We start from the raw sequence: 3,773 nt of genomic DNA, 5'->3' as shown, positions 1-3,773 counted from the left end.
TTATCAATATGGTAAAGTACCAACTCTCATCACGAAATGTTAGTGTTTCCCATGTTATGGGCATCTCTTGTCGCATGTTACGGTCATCCTTAGAAACCGAAGAATCTTTGTTACAGTAATCCTGTCGAATTTTTTACGGTGTAATTTCTCATTGATCATACGTTTACCCATATGCTTCCCGCTTCAAATAACAATCATTGATGAATGGCTAACTATTTGTCTTATTTCATTGAACAATTTGAATAGACAATTTTATTAAAGAAAATTATTCTTACCCGAATTTCCATCCTTCATCTTGCCGTTACGGTCATCCCCTTTACCTCAGTGGTTATGTTACACTTTCGTAACGTCTAGTTACTTACATACAGCACTGGTGGAATAACTGCAAACACCATCAATGTCCTCAGCCGAGGCCATCCATCATCAACCTCAACAGGAAAATTCCATGTCTGTCATCCTCTATCTCTGCACTCTGCCAACAGTTCATCGTACTTTGCCCTCTTTCTTTCATTGGCTTCGCCACATCGCTCCTCCCGGGGAACAGTCAACTCTATAATTACAACCTTTTACTGCCGGAAGACCAGAGAACCATTTGTAATAGTCAATGTATAGGCATGGTAGAGAAGATGGTTATCACTACTTCCTTGAATACCCTCGGTATACTGAGGTGACACATATCTTACTTCAAAAGCTGAGATGGCTCCCTCAAAACTGCATTATAAACACCGATTTTCTTACTATTGCGGAAATTGCGAGTTGTTAATTGTGGGACAGAACGAACTAGTTTTTAAACACTTCTATGGATATATTAAGAAAAGTAAACGTTTTTGTCTAATTGAATAGTTGCTAGTTGCTAAATGTTTGGTCTTCAAAAATTTATGATCAACATCAGACCTATTACTTTATAAGTAATATAAGATATGTTTAAACTAAAACAGGTAAATAGCCAAATGTTTTGGTTTTATTAGTATTGACTACTTTTAATAATTATCAATGCATGAGTCAATTCATTAAGTCAATAAATAATGAATATTACGTGTCAAAATTTGTATCATATGCGGTATCAACTTGAGACTTCTTTATCACTCAAAGGGCCATTGCGGGGTGATATAGGCCGAGGGTTGATACAGCATGTGATACAGATTTTGCGATAATGGGTAAACGATAAGGGTTTAAACAAACAATTATAATGCATATACAAAAAGGTATATGCTTATCTAAATATATAATATTTGTTTATATCATAAATTCAGATTAAAATATAATGCATATGCATTATAAGTGTTCGTTTAAACCCTATATCGACTACCCTATATTGCATACCGTATATCACACCTCTAGACCTATTTCACATACCCTATATCACACTCCTAGACCTATATCGCATACTCTGTATCACACCCCTTTACAGACCAAACTTGAAATACTGTTAAAATATATGAAATAATGAAGACGACATGTCAAAATCTGTATCGCATGTTGTATCATCCCTCGACCTATATCGTCCCGCAGGCCCGTGGCATGTGGCCCCTGGGGTGATATAGGAAATCGCGGTTTATATAGCATGCGATACAGATTCTGACATGTAATATTCAGTATATAGAGTGATTTAAGTACAAAACAAAATCATAGAAATATGAAGGAACACGCGACCCTAATTGAACCAATCAAATATTAATATTCGGTATAAATATTCAAACAAAAAAAAAAACAAAACAAAAACAAAAACAAACAAATACAAACAAAAAAAAAACAAACAAACAAACAAACAAGCAAACAAACAAACAAAAAAGGACATGCCATTGGCTATTTTGCTGGCTCCGGTAAAATAATCTCATATTTGCTATTTCATATATACTGCCGTTGCCATAAGTTGCAGCACATTTGTGTAAATATTGGTCATAGATAATATTTTTTGTTCGGTATATCGGTATAAAGTTTTGATAAATTGTGTTTTGATCTTTCAACTGCGTGGAGCAATGTATCATGATGATCATCCAACTGGTAATGTATCAGCGTTTCTAAAAATCAACATCCATCATGTCTAGTAATCCATATTATTGGGGAGTTTCGTCAAATATGGTTAGGTCAACTTTTCCATGATGTCCGAGTCTTCAAACATAAAAAAATCAAATATTATTATGCAGATGCATGTATGTATGTGTGTTGGTACATGCATATAATTGCTATGTGTATTCTTCTGAAATAAAATGTATAAATACCTTGTTTCTATGTTGTTGATCAAAATTGTCAGGAAAGGCGCCTTCACTGTAGTGTCTTTCGTAGACTGTAGATCAATCCTAACTTCTATACACACACACACACATATGTAGATCAATCCTAACTTCTATACACACACACACACACACACACACACATATATATATATATATAAACTTTCTCTGAAATTATCTATCTTCTGTTTTCTTTTTTTTCAAAATAATTCTGTGTTCTATCCATTGTACCTTTTACGATACCCATGAAATCAAAATGTTATATTCAAATACCGCAGAATTCATTTTGTATCTTAAGCAGTCATCTCAGTAGTTGTCCTTACTTAAGTACATGAACATTTCTACGTTGAAAAAAAAAGAGAGATATGATGCATATCTGCAAGCATCAACAGTGTTTTCAACATATTTAGGGTCCTGTAAATTCTTAGAATACCATTTCCTACAGTGTCACCACTCATGGTATGGCTTTCAAGGTTACAAATCAAAGCCTTTTAATAGAATAATGATAGATATATCAATTGAGTTATCTCTTTTTGAATGGCTGACTGATCATTTAGCTCTTTTAAACTTATTTCTTTTTAATAAATATTTTGGCGTCACATTTGTTACATCAGGATTTTTTCTTCAAAATTGTATTATTCATTAAAAAATCATGTTTGCAGTACATGTAAATAGTCATGTTCTGGATCTTTGTTGCCACATATATTTACATATGCTCACTGATGTCACAATAGATTTAACTGCTTTGCCCCTTCCTCTTTCATCTTTTTATGAGCACCTCGGGGTTGTTCTAGAAAGGCAGAGGACGCTTACTGTTGTTGTTTTGTATGTACATGTACGTATTATTTTGGTTATGTTATGTACTTTGTTGTGTGTGTCCGTTACATATCTGAACTTTTCCCTGGATTGCATTCTTTGGATTTCGGCTAGACTCTTGCATTTGTTCTTTTGATTACTCTTTTTAACATTAAACGGAATCTAAATGATCGGGGCTTTCTTCGTGGTCTTTGACTTTATCCAATGGCCAAGCTTTGCACCCAGATGTCGCCCACACAGTGGCTTGATTATGCAGATCATTGTCTCATCAACACATTGCAACCAATTCCTACATGTGTAGTTGGTTTCCCAGCTAAATGTCGAAACCACTTATAAGTACTAAGCTTTTTACGCGGACTTTCAGTTTGATCATCATCTATACTACTCAGGGGCGGATCCAGGATTTTAGATTGGGGGCGCGCACAATTAAAATTTCTTTGAGGTTAAATTTTTAAAAGTTAAGGTTAAAAAGTGATGGGGAGACGCATGATCTGAAGTTATTTTGGATTCTAAAAAATAAAAAATGAAGTGATTTTTTCATCTTTGACAACCCATTCAAACGGCGAAATCTTGTTTAAAGTAAAATACCCTAGAATTGGAACGACGGTTTAAAAAACGATGTCAGAATTTTATTTTCTGAAGCCTGTCACATTTCTCATTTAACCATGGTCCATCCTTAATATGGTCCGACTTTTCTTTTGGTCCGATTCATACAGTCAATTT

The sequence above is a fragment of the Perna viridis genome, chromosome 3, assembly GCF_037379345.1.
Source record: "Perna viridis isolate PV_CMFRI_1.1 ecotype Kerala chromosome 3, ASM3737934v1, whole genome shotgun sequence".
NCBI lineage: Eukaryota > Metazoa > Mollusca > Bivalvia > Mytilida > Mytilidae > Perna > Perna viridis.
This window is presented reverse-complemented; position numbering follows the sequence as displayed.